The 18,761-nt window shown below is 44.5% G+C and overlaps 1 protein-coding gene across 1 annotated transcript in view; it reads right to left on the minus strand.

Moving 5' to 3' along the window:
- The window catches only part of LOC139260002 (melanophilin-like), a 245,813-nt gene that overhangs the window by 185,482 nt on the left and 41,570 nt on the right, over positions 1-18,761 (minus strand). The gene's annotated exons all lie outside the window — the stretch shown is intronic.

Raw genomic sequence — 18,761 nt, forward strand, 5'->3', positions numbered from 1 at the left:
AGAGATTACAAAATGTTGTGGTACACAGGGATTTGGGGGTCCTTGTACATGAAACACAAAACTTTAGCATGCAGGTATAGCAATTAGGAAGGCAAATGGAATGTTGGCCTTTATTGCAAGGGGGATAGAGTATAAAAGTAGTGAAGTCCTGCTACAACTGTACAGGGCATTGGTGAGACCATACTTGAAGTACTGCGTATAGTTTTGGTCTCCTTATTTAAGGAGGAATATACTTGCATTGGCGGGAGTTCAGAGAAGATTCATGAGGTCGATTCCTGAGTTGAAGGAGTTGTCTTATGAACAAAGGTTGAGTAAGTTGGGCTTGTACTCATTGGAGTTTAGAAGAATGAGAGGTGATCTTATTGAAACGTATAAGATTCTGAGGGGCCTTGACAGGGTAGACGCAGAGAGGATGTTTCACCTTGTGGGGGAATCTAGAACTGGGGGTATAATTTCAGAATAAGGGGTCGCCCATTTAAAACAGAGATGTGGAGGAATTTCTTCTCTCAGAGGGTCGTGAATCTTTGAAATTCCCCATCCCAGAGAGCTGTGGAGGCTGGGTCATTGAATATATTTAAGGTGTAGACAGACAGATTTTTGAACAATAAGGGAGTCAAGGGTTATGGGGAGTGGGCGGTGAAGTGGAATTGAGGCCAAGATCAGATCAGCCATGATCTTATTGAATGGCAGAGCAGGCTCGAGGGGCCAAATGGCGTACTCCTGTTCGTGTGTGATTCACTGACCTCCCGATCAGAATTCCTGAGGCATGCATCCAGTGTGTAAAGCTCAGTGACGATTGATCAAATCTATCCTTATGTATGAAAGTGCAGTGCATACACCAGTCTTCACAATATGTAGAACCAGACACCCAAGCCAGTAGTCCAAGAAGTCAGATGCACCTTTCAGTTTTAAAAGCTTGATTTCATTAACTCTCTGTGAGCACATTATACATTACAGGGGCTGAAATAGAGGGTCTCAAAGAGACCCGTTAATGCCCATTTGTGGCAGCCATTCCTAGAAATCGAATGGCCGCCACTTGCGGGTCAACAGGCCGACCCGACCGAAATTCAGGTCGGGGATTTTTTGTCCTGGACCCCATTCCACCCAAGTAGTGGCACCGCCAATATAAATGAATAAAAAATACTTACCAGCCATTTTCAGCTCGATCTGTCAATCCTCTGCCGCGCGATGCCCCCCGCAGGTTTTTCTGTCAGTGCACCATCTCCACACTGCGTGCGGTCTGGCAGCATGGCTGTCCTTAAAGGGGAGGGCCCACTGCTGCGGCCGCAATGCAAACATTTTTGCCGGCCAACTTGCTGATCTACCGACAAAATACTGCCCCCTGTTTCAGCTGGGCTGCCAATGGGCAGCCTGGAACCCCCTCTTGGGTTCCAGGTTGCTAGCCCGGCCGAAACCCTCCCTGGTGGCTCAGTGGCCAAAGTTAAAAAATGCTCGAATCTCTCCCCTTTAATGGAGGGGAGAGAGAGCGTGGTGACGCACGCACGCTGTGATGTCACCACGTTGTTTGACAGCGGCGGACGGCCCAACCGACCCATTTTCAGCCAGTCAGCCTGACTTTGAGTTTACGGCCTGCGCCTATTATGATCCATTTCCTATAGGACTTTGAAAAAAAATTCTGAGTCCTGAAAATGGATCGACTCACCGCACCAAGAGTTCCAGCAGGGAGTACCCGCTAAAAACTCATAGGTGTGCCAGCTTTCTTGTGCACCTGAATTTCGGCCTCTCGATCTATTAATATTATACAAATGATACAACAACGTACAAAGTTACACATTCTGTGTCCCACTTCGCCCCCTAACCCCAAGTTTTGATTTGCTCCCAATTCAGAATCATATTTTTGAATTCCTCTGACTTTGGTGATACTCCTTTCATGTTCATTAAAATATTTCACAAAAAAAGCATAACAACCATAACTATAAGATTTTCTTTTGTATTTGAAGTACTCTTGTTAATATTTTTGCTTCAAGGCCTCAGCGTCTCTCCAAAGCTTGAGCTATATTGCTCTGTCAGCTGAAGGGTAATTCTGCCCAATATTTACAGCCCTGCATTCACTCACGGCAAGTGGAAAGGCAGATTTCCTCACACAATAGGATTTCTTCATTTGAACTTTTTCAAATTATTTGAAAACAAGTAGAATGAATTTTTGGGATAATGCTTCACATTTATTAATAACTGCCTAATTTTTAATTCAGAGAGAATGCATAAATCAGAGACAGTTGATCAGCAAGAGAAGGAGGAATGTGGAGTTAATAACACATGATTTATTTAGTTAGAGCTAAAAACAATTAATCTTTATAGACAGATATTTAGAATTTGAAAACAGTGTTGCCTACCATTTTGTTGTGTATCCTGAGCTTTTAAAAAGGTAAGAAAATATATATGTAAAGAAACATATAAACCAAGGCCATGGAATTGCTGCTTTCACAAAGAAATGGATAAAAATGAAGAGTTCTGTTACAATTCTGGGACAGGTACAACGTTCCGTATCCGGAATTCTAAAACCCGGAATTGTCCGAAAACCGAATATTGTGCAGATTGCAGGAGTGGTCGTCCGGAATTCAGAAATATTTTCCGAAAACCGGATTTTTAAGCTTTACATAGCTTTTCAAACATAAATCCAGAAAAATACGCAAACTGGCGTAGCTCAGCCTGGTCTCGAGGTTTCCGGATTCGGGCCTTTGGATTTCCTGCTCCGAAATCCAGAAATACACGAAACTCGGCCCAAGGGTTTCTGGATTCGGGATGTCAGATTGTTCCGAAATCATGAAATACCAGAAAATTGGTCCAAGGGTTTCCGGATTCGGGACTTCGGATTGCTGGAAATACCTGAAAATCATCCATGAGATTGATTGATTCAGGACGTCGTATTTTCTTCTCTGAAATCCGGAAATACCCAAAACTCAGCCCAGGGTTTTCCGAATTCGGGATGTTGGATTTCTTTTCCAAAATCAAAAAAAACCCAAAAACCGGAACGGCCTCGGTTCTGGATGTTGTAACTGTAATAGCACAAAATATCATCGACTGAAAATGCAATTTGACTTCTTTAGTCACCATACATCGGTTACCCTGATAATAAGAGCTTGTGTATTACATGGCAAACCATTCCTTTTGTTATTAAACAGTTCACCTTCCGACTGACCATGAGCAATGCCACAGGAGGACCGCTGCTACAGATATCCACTTAATGTGATTTATTACTACATTTTCTAATCCTGCTCCTAAATCCAGCTAGAATGCATGAAAGATCATGACCAACCTTGTGGAGCTCTCAGATCTACTTTCTAATCTATTAGTTGAAGATCACCCCATTATGTGCAGGCTATTCCAACTTCAGCTCCTAGCAGAGATAAGGTGGATCCTCCTCTGATAAAATCTATTGGCCACCACCACACACTGTGGGTAGAGTAGCTGTGGGACACATGCTAGTTGGAAGTAGTGCTGTTTTATCTCTGCTGTAAACTAGAAAAATACTGAGCAATTTGGATACCCTTCCTGGAGATCTGTAGAATCAAACTCCCCCATACCCATTGCCTGTAAATACTACAGCATACCCTTATGGATAAGTCAAATGTACACCTCAAAAAGAGCAACCCAACCCAACTACACTCTTGCATAAAGTAGGATACCCCATGTACTCCTCCCCACACTAATGAAACATCCTAATCCCAAAGCCTGTAACACTGTATCAATATGGACAACTATGTTAACAGACATCTATGTGTGTACTCCTGTAAATACCATTAACAAAATGTACAACTATACCAGCATGTAGATCAATGTAAAATTCAGAATTCTGTTGGTTAAATTATTAATAGTAAGGAAATGTATTTGATCATAACTAGAAACTACCAGCATTATCGATAAGAACACACAACTTTTTAATAACATGAAAAGACTATTGGACCCAAAAAGTCTTTTTTGATGGAACTCAGCACCACCTACCCACTTTCCCTCAATGCCTCATCTCTGCAGAAACACATCAGTTGCCTCATGCTCACATTTATACTATCTGCTGCACTACATTCCCATGGTAACATATTAACAAGCCCATTATCCTTTGGGTGAAAAATATTCCACCTAACTTCCCTGCTTATAAACCTTCTAATTTGGACTTGTGCCCGCTGTTTTTGCACTCTTCACCATAGTGAAGGATTTATTTGGATCTGCTTTTCCAATTCCTTTCATAACCTTAAAAATCTTAATTAGATCATTTCAAAACTCCTCTTTCCCAAAGAAAGCAAGCCTGACTTTCTTGACCTTGAGTCACCAGTTAAATTACTAATACCAGGAATCATCTTCATTGTTTAACTGAGTAACCTCTCCAGGGCATTAATATCTGTTGTATGATTACATGACATGAATCCTAAAAATAAATTTACAGGAGATTTTACATTCTACTATATACTCCATATTCATGCTGTGACTTTCACTTATGTATTGGAAATTGCACAGCAAAGCATTAGTCATAACTGTACAGTCTCCATCTCTCAGATGTGATCCGTGGCCATTTCAGAACAAATTGGGCAACCTTAACCTTGATGTTTGTTGTTATATATATAAACTTGTATTTACTCTGTACAGCCACCAGAGGGCTCAGCCCCTGGAGTCCCAAGGGATCCCATCTCTTGGGCGCACAGGCATTTAAGGAGGCCTCACAGGTTGGAGAGGCACTCTGGAGACCTGCAAGAAAAGACTACGGTCACACTTTACTTTGAGCTTACAGTGTTCAGTCTGACTCTTTCTCCATACACAACAACTGGCGATGAGATACAGATTGCGAACCCAAAAATGCAGAGAACAGTGGGCATCCTGGAAAAATTCTCGGAGGGAGATGATTTGGAAACTTTTGTGGAGCGACTCGACCAATACTTTGTGGCCAACGAGCTAGATGGAGAAGAGAACGCTGCCAAACGAAGGGCGATCCTCCTCACCGTCTGTGGGGCACCAACGTATGGCCTCATGAAGAATCTGCTCACTCTAGCGAAACCCACAGAGAAATCGTACGACGATTTGTGCACATTGGTCTGAGAGCATTTGAGCCCGAAGGAAAGTATTCTGATGGCGAGGTACCGGTTCTACACCTACAAAAGGTCTGAAGGCCAGGAATTGGTGAATTATGTCGCCGAGCTAAGACGCCTTGCAGGACATTGTGAATTTGAAGGACATTTGGAACACATGCTCAGAGACTTTTTCATACTTTGCAATGGCCTCGAAACCATACTTCGCAAACATGTGACTGTAGAGACCCCAACCTTGAGTAAGGCCACAGCGATAGTCCAGGCGTTCATTGCCACCAGTGACAATACAAAGCAAATCTCTCAGCACACAAGTGCTACTACAAGTACTGTGAACAAAGTGATGTTGATTTCGAATCATAACTTACAGGGCAGGTCACACATGCCTGCAACTGCACGTCCGCAGATGTCTCAGAGTCCATCATCAAGGGTGATGAATGCAAGGCCAGCAACACCTTGTGGGCACTGCGGGGGTGATCATCATTTCCATTCATGCCGTTCAAAGGGTACGTTTGCAAGGGCAGTGGAACAATGGGGGTGAGCTGCAAACCCTGCTGAATCTGCAAACCACCATGTAGCAGAGGAGGAGAGATCCACGGAGGATCACAACAAACCAGAGTCTCAGACCTAGGAGGCAGAGGTACATGGGGTGCACAAATTCACCACGAATTGTCCCCTGATAATGCTGAATGTTGAACTAAATGGACGCCCAGTGTCATTGGAGCTGGACATGGGCGCGAGCCAGTCCATCATGGGCAAAAAGACTTTCGAAAGATTGTGGTGTAACAAGGCCTCAAGGCCAGTCTTAACTCCAGTTCACACGAAACTAAGAACTTACACAAAAGAGCTGATTCCTGTAATTGGCAGTGCTACCATAAAGGTCTCCTACGATGGAGCGGTGCACAAGCTACCACTCTGGATGGTACCGGCCGATGGTCCCATGCTGCTCGGCAGGAGCTGGCTAGGAAAGATACACTGGAACTGGGATGATGTCCGAGCGCTATTGCCTGCTGACGACACTTCGTGTGCCCAGGTCTTAAATAAATTTCCTTCGCTGTTTGAGCCAGGCATTGCGAAATTCCAAGGAGCAAAAGTGCAGATCCACCTAACTGCAGGGGTGCGACCCATCCATCACAAGGCGAGAGCAGTACCATACATGATGAAAGGGTAGAGATCGAGCTAGACCGGCTGGAAAGAGAGGACATAATTTCACCAACCAAGTTCAATGAGTGGGCCAGTCCGTTCGTTCCTGTCCTCAAGGGAGACGGCATCGTCAGAATCTATGGCGATTACAAAGGAACCATCAATCATTTCTTCCTGCAGGACCAATACCCACTACCAAAGGCTGACGACCTTTTTGCAACGCTGGCGGGAGGAAAGACGTTCACAAAGCTGGATCTGACTTCAGCCTACATGATGCAGGAGCTGGAGGAATCAGCGAAGAGCCTCACCTGCATCAACACGCACAAAGGTCTTTTTATTTATAACAGATGCCCATTTGGAATTCGATCAGTGGCGGCGATATTCCAGAGAAACATCGAAAGCTTACTGAAGTTGCTCCTGCACACTGTGGTCTTCCAGGACGACATTTTGGTCACAGGTCGGAACACAGCCGAGCATCTGCAGAATCTGGAGGAGGTTCTTAGTCGACTCAACCGCGTGGGGCTCAGGTTAAAACGCTCAAAGTGCATTTTCCTGGCGCCTGAAGTGGAATTCTGAGGAAGGAGGATTGCGGCAGATGGCATCAGTCCCACCAAAGCGAAGACGGAGGCAATCGAGAAGGCACCGAGGCCACAGAAAGTGACAGAGCTGCGGTTGTTTCTGGGTCTCCTGAACTACTTTGGTAATTTCTTACCGGGTCACAGCACACTGTTAGAACCACTGCATGTCTTACTATGAAAAGGGGACGAATGGGTTTGGGGCAAAAGCCAAGAAAATGCCTGAAATGCTTGTAAAAGCGTGAAAATTGTTATGCTCAAACAAATTGCTTGTGTTGTATGATCCATGTAAGCGTTTGGTACTAGCATGTGATGCGTCGTCATATGGCGTCGCGTCTGTATTGCAACAAGCTAATGATTTCGGGAAACTGCAACCGGTTGCTTATGCATCCAGGAGTCTGTCGAAGGCTAAGAGATCTGACAGCATGATTGAGAAAGAAGAGTTAGCATGTGTCTATGAGGTAAAGAAAATGCATCAATACCTGTTTGGGCTAAAATTCGAAATGGAAGCTGACCATAAGCCACTTATATCCCTGTTTTCCAAGAGTAAAGGGATAAATAACAATGCATCAGCCCGCATCCAGAGATGGGCACTCACGTTGTCCGCATACAACTATGCCATCCACCACAGGCCAGGCACAGAAAACTGCGCCGATGCTCTCAGTAGACTGCCATTGCCCACTATGGGGGGGAAATGGCGCAGCCCGCAGATCTAGCCATGGGTATGGAAACATTTGAAAGTGAGCAATCACCCGTCACTGCCTGGCAGATCAAAACCTGGACAAGCCAGGACCCCTTATTATCTCTAGTCAAAAGCTGTGTGCTTCACGGGAGCTGGTCCAGTGTCCCAGTGGAAATGCAGGAAGAGATAAAGCCGTACCAGCGGCGCAAAGATGAAATGTCTATACAGGCAGAGTGTCTTCTGTGGGGCAATCGTGTAGTGGTCCCCAAGAAGGGCAGAGATACCTTCACCAATGACCTGCCCAGTACCCACCCAGGCATCGTAATGATGAAAGCGATAACCAGATCCCACGTGTGGTGGCCCGGTATCAATGCAGACTTAGAGCCCTGCGTTCACAGATGTAATACATGCTCACAGTTAAGCAATGTACCCAGGGAGGCGCCGCTAAGTTTATGGTCTTGGCCCTCCAAACCGTGGTCTAGGGTACACGTCGATTATGCAGGCCCGTTCTTGGGTAAAATGTTCCTTGTGGTTGTAGACGCGAATTCCAAGTGGATTGAATGTGAGATAATGTTGGCTAGCACGTCCACTGCCACTACTGAAAGCCTGTGGGCCATGTTTGCCACACACGGCCTACCCGATGTCCTGGTGAGCGACAACGGGCCATGTTTTACCAGTGCTGAATTCAAAGAATTCATGACCCGTAACAGGATCAAACATGTCACATCTGCCCCGTTTAAACCAGTGTCCAATGGTGAGGCAGAGAGAGCAGTGCAAACTGTTGTGTATGTAGGCACCTTTAGTAATGACTCCACAAGGCAGGGTATGGTCATTAGAAACATAGAAACATAGAACATAGAAAATAGGTGCAGGAGTAGGCCATCCGGCCCTTCAAGCCTGCACCACCATTCAATAAGACCATGGCTGATCATTCCTTCAGTACCCCGCTCCTGCTTTCTCTCCATACCCCTTGATCCCTTTAGCCGAATTCCATAGGTTAACAACTCTCTTAGTGAAGAAGTTCCTCCTCATCTCAGTCCTAAATGGCTTACCCCTTATCCTAAGACTATGTCCCCTGGTTCTGGACTTCCCCAACATCGGGAACATTCTTCCCGCATCTAACCTGTCCGGTCCTGTCAGAATTTTATACGTTTCTATGAGATCCCCTCTCATCCTTCTAAACTCCAGTGAATACAGGCCCAGTCGATCCAGTCTCTCCTCATATGTCAGTCCTGCCCTCCCAGGAATCAGTCTGGTGAACCTCCGCTGCACTCACTCAATAGCAAGAACGTCCTTCCTCAGATTAGGAGACCAAAACTGAACACAATATTTCAGGTGAGGCCTCACCAAGGCCCTGTAAAACTGCAGTAAGACTTCCCTGCTCCTATACTCAAATCCCCTTGCTATGAAGGCCAACATACCATTTGCCTTCTTCACCGCCTAATGTACCTGCAAGCCAACCTTCAATGACTGATGAATCATGACACCCAGGTCTCACTGCACCTCCCCTTTTCCTAATCTGCCGCCATTCAGATAATATTCTATCTTCGTGTTTTTGCCCCCAAAATGGATAACCTCCCATTTATCCACATTATACTGCAGCTGCCATGTATTTGCCCACTCGCCTAACCTGTCCAAATCATGCTGCAGCCTTTTAGCGTCCTCCTCACAGCTCACACCGCCACCTAGTTGAGTGTCATCTGCAAACTTGGAGATATTACACTCAATTCCATCATCCAAATCATTACTATATATTGTAAAGAGCTGGGGTCCCAGCACTGAGTCCTGCGGCACTCCACTAGTCACTGCCTGCCATTCTGAAAAGGACCCGTTAATCCCGACTCTCTGCTTCCTGTCTGCCAACCAGTTCTCTATCCATGTCAGTACATTACCCCCAATACCATGTGCTTTGGTTTTGCACACCAATCTCTTGTGTGGGATCTTATCAAAAGCCTTTTGAAAGTCCAAATACACCACATCTACTGGTTCTCCCCTGTCTACTCTACTAGTTACATTCTCAAAAAATTACAGAAGATTTGTCAAACATGATTTCCCCTTCATAAATCCATGCTGACTTGGACCAATCCTATCACTGCTTTCCAAATGTGCTGCTATTTCATCCTTAATGATTGATTCCAACATTTTCCCCACTACTGCTGTCAGGCTAACCAGTCTATAATTTCCCGTTTTCTCTCTCCCTCCTTTTTTAAAAAGTGGTGTTACATTAGCAACCCTCCAGTCCATAGGAACTGATCCAGAGTCGATAGACTGTTGGAAAATTATCACCAATGCATCCACTATTTCTAGGGCCACTTCCTTAACTATCAGGCCTTGGGGATTTATCGGTCTTCAATCCTGTCAATTTCCCTAACACGATTTGCCACCTAATAAGGATATCCTTCAGTTCCTCCTTCTCACCAGACCTTCGGACCCCTAGTACATCGGGAAGGTTATTTGTGTCTTCCTTTGTGAAGACAGAACCAAAGTATTTGTTCAATTGGTCTGCCATTTCTTTGTTCCCCATTATAAATTCACCCGAATCCGACTGCAAGGGACCAACATTTGTCTTCACTAATCTTTTTCTCTTCACATATCTATAGAAGCTTTTGCAGTCAGTTTTTATGTTTCCGGCAAGCTTCCTCTCGTACTCTATTTTCCCTTTCTATCTTTTGCTTCTGTCTCCATTTTGTTTCCCTCTGTCTCCCTGCATAGGTTCCCATCCTCCTGCCAAATTAGTTTAACCCCTCCCCAACAGTACTAGCAAACACTCCCCATAGGACATTGATTCCGGTCCTGCCCAGGTGCAGACCATCCAGTTTGTACTGGTCCCACCTCCCCCAGAACCGGTTCCAATGTCCCATGAATTTGAATCCCTCCCTACTGCACCACTGCTCAAGCCACATATTCATCTGAGCTATCCTGCGATTTCTACTCTGACTAGCACGTGGCACTGGTAGCAATCCTGAGATTACTACTTTTGAGGTCCTACTTTTTAATTTAACTCCTAGCTCCCTAAATTCGTCTCGTAGGACCTCGTCCCATTTTTTACCTATATTATTGGTACCTATATGTACCATGACAACTGGCTGTTCACACTCCCTTTTCAGAATGTCCTGCACCCGCTCCGAAACATCCTTGATCCTTGCACCAGGGAGGCAACTTACCATCCTGGAGTCTCGGTTGCGGTCGCAGAAACGCCTGTGCAGATCTGCAGTCCTTTATTAGCAGCTCCTGAGTGCTGACAACAAGCTGTGTGTTCCTTTTTATACTGGATTACCTGCCGTGTGCAGGCAACCTCTGGGTCTCCAGCAACAGCACCCTCTAGTGTACCGGTAAGGTGTGTACAGTACAAGGATACATTCAATGTTGCATGACAGTGTTACAGAAATCACACAGTGAACATGCATGCCTACACAACACAAACCATCAAGCAAGGCTTGAAGAGGGTAACTGAAGGTTCACCGGAGACTCTCCTATCCTGAGTCCTGCTTAGCTACCGCACGAGACCCCACTTGTTCACTGGGATCCCACCTGCTGAACTGCTCATGAAAAGAGCACTTAAGACAAGGCTCTCGTTCATTCACCTTGATCTACATGAATAGGTAGAGAGCAGACGGCTTCAACAAAGTGCATACCATGATAGTGCAAATGTGTCACGCGATATTGAAATCAATAATCCTGTATTTGTATTGAATTATGGACAAGGTCCCAAGTGGCTTCCCGGCACTGTCGTGGCCAAAGAGGGGAGCAGGGTCTTTCGGGTCAAACTTTCAAATGGATTCATTCACCGGAAACATGTGGACCAAATCAAACTCAAATTCACAGACTATCCTGAGCAACCCACCTTGGACCTCACTTTTTTTGATCCCCCAACATACACGCCAGTGGCAACCGGCACCACAGTTGACCACAAAGCAGAACCCATCATCCACAGCAGCCCAGCAGGGCCCAACACACCAGGCAGCCCAGCAAGACCAGCTGCACAGCAGCCCAGCGATGGCCCAACACATGATTCAACAATACCAGCTTTCACACCGAGATGATCAACCAGGGCAAGAAGGGCCCCAGATCGACTCACATTCTAAATAGTTACACTTTGGGGGGAGTGTTGTTATATATGTAAACTTGTATTTACTCTGTACAGCCACCAGAGGGCTCAGCCCCTGGAGTCCCAAGGGTCCCCATAATCCCTTGGGAGCATAGGTATTTAAGGAGGCCTCACAGGTTGGAGAGGTACTCTGGAGACCTGCAATAAAAGACTAAGGTCACACTTTACTTTGAGCTCACAGTGTTCAGTCTGACTCTTTCTCCATACATAACATTTGTGACTTACTTTCTGTAAGTTGTCAGTTACTGCATAACAAAAATTATTTCTTTTTAACACACTCATTTGCAAAGTTGAATCAAATCTTTGTGAATGATTTCCTTCCTGATCCTGACTGCACATGATGTTTGCACATGTATGCTTCACAGCAAAGGTCACTAAACAATAATCAGGGCAGGAACCCTGGCCGATTTTTCACTTCCCTAATCCAGATGCATTAGAGGTCACCTGTAGCGCCCCTATTATCAGTTTAGTTGAGACAAGCAAAGTCTGGCAATTGCACTTAGGACCTTCCTAATCTGTGCGGCATTGACTGCAACTTATATAATGTGCCATTGAGACACTTAGCCATTTAAAAAGAATAAAGGCCCAAAACGTTAAAGGCAAAATACAAATATATCTCGCTTTATATGTAACATAACAAATACTGAAGTCGACATTTTGTTCTATAAACTATCAATAGACACAGGCAGCTTTGTCGACAGAATGAACAAAGCAATCCGTGTTCTGGTAATGCAGGACAATCATGAGTGAAGAAACCACAGCTAGTCATTGACATGTGATATTTACTAGTCCTTATGACCTATATCCTAAATACATGATTTTCCAACTAAATTTTACCTTGGAATGCTCAATCTTGGTTCAGCAGGATCATAAATTCCAAATGTGGACAATTTATCAGTAACATTATGGCATATTTTGAGTTAAGAGAACATTGCCGAGGATTCTCCAGTGCTTGCAATAAAGGCACTTAGGTTCTACAATTGGCCTCAGGGCCCATAGACTAGATAGGTGAAACATCCTCTTAATCCAGTGACTAATGGAAGGGATCTTATGAGCCAAATTACCTTTTCTTATTCTTAAATCTCCATATATGATTCTTTCACATGCAGGCTAAACAAACAGAATAACACTCCAATGTCATGGGTGAAGATTACAGCCATTGACAGAGAACCCAAGAACAGTAGTAAAAGCCCATCTAAGTAACAAACCCTGGAGTGTAGAGTTGGTGGGAGGAAGTTATCTTTTATCTGGAGGTATCGCCCACAAGACCAACAGATGTAAAAGACTCGCATGAACTGGACTTCCCTTTCCCAGCATCTCCAGACCCTAATTCCTCAGCAGCAGGAGGGAAAGCTTAGCTCTGGACCTCAGTGGATGTGTAAAATGAATTTAACTGCATGGCGAGAGATATAGGCTCATTGCAAAATTACAAGGAAATATGACACAAAACTTGGAAGTATAGTGAACAGTGAGGAGGTTAATGATAGATTCAAGAGGACATAGACAGGCTTGTGGAATGGGTGGTCACATGGCAGATGAAATTTAACCCAGAAAAGTGCGAGATGGTACATTTTGGTAGGAAGAACGAGGAGAAGCAATCTAAACTAAAGGTTATAATTCTAAAGTCGGTGCATGAACAGAGATACCTGGGGGTATATGTGGACAAAATCATTGAAGGTGGCAAGGCAGATTGAGAAAGTGATTTAAGAAAAGCATATAGGATCCTGGGCTTCATAAATAGAGGAATAGGCCCCGAATTTGGTGGCTTTACCGCCCGCTGCAGCCGAGTTTTCTGGGCGGTCTCCCCTCCGAGCGAGTTTGGTGGAGGCCTCCCGCCAACGGGGAGGGAAGACCGTTGGAAACCGCGCCCGCTGCTGTCCGCTGGTGGGCAACGCGCGTAAGTGTCCTCCCACCTGCCGAGCTGCCAATTTGGTCCGGGCAGGAGTCCGCTGCAGCAGGTGAAAAGACCGCCACATGGATGGAGGGCTAACCTCAACGGTAAGTCTGAAGACCTGCAAAAAAAGGTTAGTAAACTTATTTTCTTTATTTTTTTTCCAGCGATTCAGGTGGATGTGGTCCCCTGAAGGTGTTCCAATGTTTTTAAAAACACTTTTGGGACATTTTAAATTTTACCTGTTCCCCCCTCCCTGGGCCCGACTCAATCCTTGGTAGTACTTTGCCGAGGATTGCATTTGCTGCCAAGATTGGGAGCTCCCGCCTGCTGCCGCCCAGATTCAGGGTGTAAGTTGCTTTTTTGCTGCTGGGTGGTCTTTCCAGGGCTTTTTCATTAAACTTCTGCCCAAAGTACCGTCATGATCTCTGAGGTCCTTTGGGCGGCACTTGGGCGGAACTTAGTTTGGGGCCATAGAGTATAAAAGCAAGGGAATTACGATGAACCTTTATAAAACACTGGTTCAGCCTCAACTGGAGTATTGTGTCCAATTCTGGGCACCGCACTTTAGGAAGGATGTGAAGGCCTTAGAGAGGGTGCAGAAAAGATTTACAAGAATGGTTCCAGGGATGAGGCACTTCAGTTACATGGATAGACTGAGGAAGTTGGGATTGTTCTCCTTAGAGCAGAAAGGGCTGAGAGGAGTTTCAAAATCATGAGGGGTCTAGATAGAGAGAAACAGTTCCCATTGGCAGAAGGGTCGAGAACCAGAGGACACAGATTTAAAGTGATTGGCAGAAGAACCAAAGGCGACATGAGGAAAAACTTTTTGCGCAGTGAGTGGTTAGGATCTGGAATATACTGCCTGATGGGGTGATGGAGGTAGATTCAATTGTGACTTTCAAAAGGGAATTGGATAAGTACCTGAATGAAAAAAAAAATTGCAGAGCTATGGGGAAAGAGTGGGAGAGTGGGAGTAGCTGAAGTGCTCTTGCAGAGAGCCAGCACAAGCTCGACGGGCCGAATGGCCACCTTCTGTGCTGTAACCATTCTATGATCCTATGATTCTAAATGCTGTTGCTATAGTTGATTTCCCCAGTTCTTGTGCTGCACACAAGTCCAGCAGGCCTTCTCTGTATCATACCAGGAAGTCGCATTTCAGACCTCTATTGAGTCAATTGAAGATCTATCTGAGGGGAATCTTATGGCATCATCTTATGTCTGAGGTGACAACAATGTGCCTTAATTGAGGATTTGTCTCAAAGCACCATGGAAATTTAAAACATCTATCGATAAATTTGACTTCTGTAAAGTTAATCTGAAAATACAGGTTTTAATGTTGTACCCTGTAGTGTGTTATATATCAACACCAATAAAAAGTTATTGAACTAAAGACTATTATTGATTTTAATATGTTTTAAGATAAAAAGCAAACACAATTTAATTTAACTTTTAATCAGTTTGTAATAAAATTTTTTCATACTCACGCCATTGGTTTTTGACATTCTTTAGGAAAAAATCCTTGTGACCATCACTTCTTTACCCTGTGCCTTTTTTCTTGTCATAACAATCCATATTTCACATAAATGTTGCAGATCTTACAGTGCAACCTGATGTGTGGCCTTTTCAATAGTTTCCAGAGTCATCCGGATCATTTTGCAATTACAGAGATACTGTGGGATTGATAATGCTGCTAGTGGCAGCACAGTTCAGATGCTTTGCATACCTGTGCAGAGTGACCTGATGTGCCAGAAATGGAGGCTGGCATTTCAAGCTCCAGCAGCCAGTGAAAGGAGGACAAATGCTGGGCAACAGAATTGCTGCTCAGGCGCTCTAGTTGCATTATGGGAAGGTCCATAATAAATTTTTTTTCAGGGGCCTAATGAGCCTTGTGCACAGTTTATGCGACATTTGCCCTGATCACTAGCTAAATTGGCAGTTCAACATACGCAGAAAATTTGTTCTTCTCAAATCAATATGAGAGTCAATGTACAAAATGACAAGATCTAATTGCTGCCCAGCAAGGAAATTACCAATACCTAGAATATTGACCATATAGGTCATAGACTGGCTGTATAAGTTATTCTAGTGCTTAATTTATTCATCTATTTTATTTTTCCTTATTGAGTAAAGATTTCCTGATATAGTGTTGAGCGAGGCTCCCTGCCAGCAGCGTTCATTCATAAGATCGGACCTTAAAAGTAGCATTGTGATTTTGGGGATTTTACACCCGATAATTACCTCAGAAAGATTAATTTCAAAATTAGGGTTAAACCTAGTAACATTTGGAAACACCATCCCTGGACCTTCTTGTGATACACACACAGCCACTTTCCACATTTGCTGTAGATTGCAATTCACTGAACTGATGGGCAGAGTCGATGTATGGAACAGCATCAGTTGCCTGCATCATGTATAGGCTGAACAAAGTTCCATGGGGAGAAGTCGCTGAGTATGCAGCTAATTATGTATTTCAGCTCCTTTCAGCATTCCGCTTCATGAAGGTAGGTTAAGCATTTATTATTTAATTAAATAATTTATTTTATTTGTCCCTTCCAATATTGTTGCGGTGAATAAGCCCAATGTTTTTTGATGACAAACAATTCCCTATTATTTTTGACTTAAAACTCTATTTTCTCTTGACTTTGCCTGATTTTTTGACACAAATTCAAGAAAAAGAATTGAACTCAAATGACAGAAGATCTTTCTTTAAGTCACATCTCTGTATAAAGGAAGAAAGACTTACATTTATATAGTGCCTTTCATGACCACCGGACGTCTCAAAGCATTTTACAGCTGATGAAGTACTTTTGAAGTGTAGTCACTGTTGTAATGTGGGAAGCCAATTTGCGCACAAGCAAGCTCCCAACTATACCAATGTGATACTGACCAGATAATCTGTTTTTGTTACGCTGATTGAGGGATAAATATTGGCCAGGGCACTGGGGATAACTCCCCTGCTCTTCTTTGAAATATTGCCACGGGATCTTTTACGTCCAACTGAGAGGACAGACGGGGCCTTGGTTTAATGTCTCATCTAAAAGATGGCATCTCTGACAGTGGCAGCCTAGATTGTTGTGCTCAAGTGCGTGCAGACCAAGTCCCCAATAAATAAAGGGAGGACTCACGCGTAGAGAGCCCTCCATTGGGGACCCCCGTCTCCTCTGGATGGCAAAATGGTGTGGCATGGCGTGTCCAAACGGCAGACGAGGATGGCAAAATGGAAGGTGTGCAAGAGCAGCCTATACAGGAATCCCCTCCGCACAGAACTGAAAGGCAGGGAGGGGATTTCCTGGAGGCGGCTCAAGTTGTGAAGCGCCGGCTCCCGAGGGAGGTATCGGGGCTTGGCACCAGACAGGGGTCAGTTCGGACGTGATCGCCCCACGTGCTTGAGCCTCCTCAACACACCTAGTAGAGTCAGGGCCTAGTGCCATTTTTAGTGATTTGATGGCACTGGCTGCGAGCCGGATGTTAGCCCAGGGCAAGCACTGCGCCAGCTCTTCTTGTGGCAGCCAACCCGTTCCTCCGTCATCCAGTAGGACCTTAACCCTAGTCACCTTGCCAAACACAGCCCTCTCGTCCGCCTGCCGCCTAAAACCACGGTCGTGGAAGTACGGATTCCTGAGTAGCGGCTCCCGAAAGATAGCCGCCATTCCAGACGGGGGAGAACTACATTTGCAGGCGACTTTGTTCCAAACCCTGATGAATTCCTGGTAAAAGACAGGCAGCCTCCGCAAGGAGGCCCGGACGCTTCCCAGGTTTATAAACAGGAGCTGCGTGTTGGAAAGCTTTTAAAAGCCAGCAAAGAATGACTAAAAAAATGATTAAGGAAAGATAGACTATGAAAGTAAACCAGCAAAAATATAAAAACAGTTAGGAAGAGTTTCTATAGGTATATAAAACGGAAAAGAATGGCTAAAGTAAATGTTAGTCCTTTAGAGGACGAGACCGGGGAATTAGTAATGGTGAACATGGAGATGGCAGAAACTCTGAACAAATATTTTGTATCAGTCTTTACGGTAGAGGACACTAACAATATCCCAACAGTGGCCAGTCAATGGGCTATAGTGGGTGAGGAACTTAATAACTTAACACAATCACAATCACTAAGGAGGTGGTACTCAGTAAGATAACGGGACTAACGGCGGATAAATCCCCTGGACCTGATGGCTTGAATCCTAGGGTCTTAAGAGAAATAGCGGCAGGGATTGTGGATGCATTGGTTGTAATTTACCAAAATTCCCTGGATTCTGGGGAGGTCCCAGCCGATTGGAAAATTGCAAATCTAACACCCCTAGTTAAAACAGGAGGCAGAAAAAAGCAGGAAACTATAGACCAGTTAGCCCAACATCTATGGTTGGGAAGATGTTGGAGTCCATTATTAAAGAAGCAGTAGCAGGACATTTGGAAAAGCATAATTCGGTCAGGCAGATTCAGCATGGATTTATGAAGGGGAAATCATGTTTGTCAAATTTGCTGGAATTCTTTGAGGATGTAACGAACAGGGTGGATAAAGGGGAACCAGTGGATGTGGTATATTTGGACTTCCAGAAGGCATTTTACAAGGTGCCACATAAAAGGTTATTGCACAAGAATAAAGTTCACAGGGTTGGGGGTATTATATATTAGCATGGATAAAGGATTGGCTAATGAACAGAAAACAGAGAGTCGGGAAAAATGGTTCATTCTCGGGTTGGTAATCAGTAACTAATGGGGTGCCGCAGGGATCAGTGCTGGGACCCTAACTATTTACAATCTATATTAATGACTTGGAAGAAGGGACTGAGTGTAACGTAGCCAAGCGTGCTGATGATACAAAGATGAGAGGAAAAGCAATAAGTGAGGAGGACACAAAAAATCGCAAAAGGACATAGACAGGCTAAGTGAATGAGCAAACATTTGGCAGATGGAGCATAATGTTGAGGTTATGCACTTTGGCAGAAAAAAAATCAAAGAGCAAGTTATTATTTAAATAGAGAAAAATAATTGAAAAGTGCTGCAATACAGCGAGACCTGGGGGTACTTGTGCATGAAACACAAAAGGTTAGTATGCAGGTACAGCAAGTGATCAGGAAGGCAATGGAATCTTGGCCTTTATTGCAAAGGGGATGGAGTATAAAAGCAGGGAAGTCTTGCCACAGTTATACAGGGTATTGGTGAGGCCGCACCTGGAATACTGCGTGCAGTTTTGGTTTCCATATTTACGAAAGGATATACTTGCTTTGGAGGCAGTTCAGAGAAGGTTCACTAGGTTGATTCCGGAGATGAGGGGGTTGACTTATGAGGAAAAGTTGAGTAGGTTGGGCCTCTACTCATTGGAATTCAG

Source organism: Pristiophorus japonicus, chromosome 3, assembly GCF_044704955.1.
Source record: "Pristiophorus japonicus isolate sPriJap1 chromosome 3, sPriJap1.hap1, whole genome shotgun sequence".
In the NCBI taxonomy this organism is placed as follows: domain Eukaryota; kingdom Metazoa; phylum Chordata; class Chondrichthyes; family Pristiophoridae; genus Pristiophorus; species Pristiophorus japonicus.